Raw genomic sequence first — 296 nt, 5'->3', positions numbered from 1 at the left:
ACACTGTTATGCCTTTGCACACTGTACTCTAATCTAATCTAATACTATATTAGATCATGTATAACCTGTAATTCTTTCATTCTGTCGTGTCCTTATAAAATTATTTCTAATGGAAAAACAGCAATAACATAGAGAATCTGACTGAATGATCATTAAAGCTTTATTAGTTTTGCTTTATTCATTAACATTCTAACGAGAAGGTTCTGCCCAGTTGTCCTCAGCGAACACACCAGGAATTGACTCCCCCTCCATTTCAGTCCAAGCTGAAACTTCACCATGATGAAGAGTGGATAAAT

Source organism: Monopterus albus, unplaced genomic scaffold (assembly GCF_001952655.1).
Source record: "Monopterus albus unplaced genomic scaffold, M_albus_1.0 scaffold123.1, whole genome shotgun sequence".
NCBI lineage: Eukaryota > Metazoa > Chordata > Actinopteri > Synbranchiformes > Synbranchidae > Monopterus > Monopterus albus.
The sequence above is the reverse complement of the archived record's forward strand: the minus strand, read 5'-3'. Positions refer to the sequence as shown.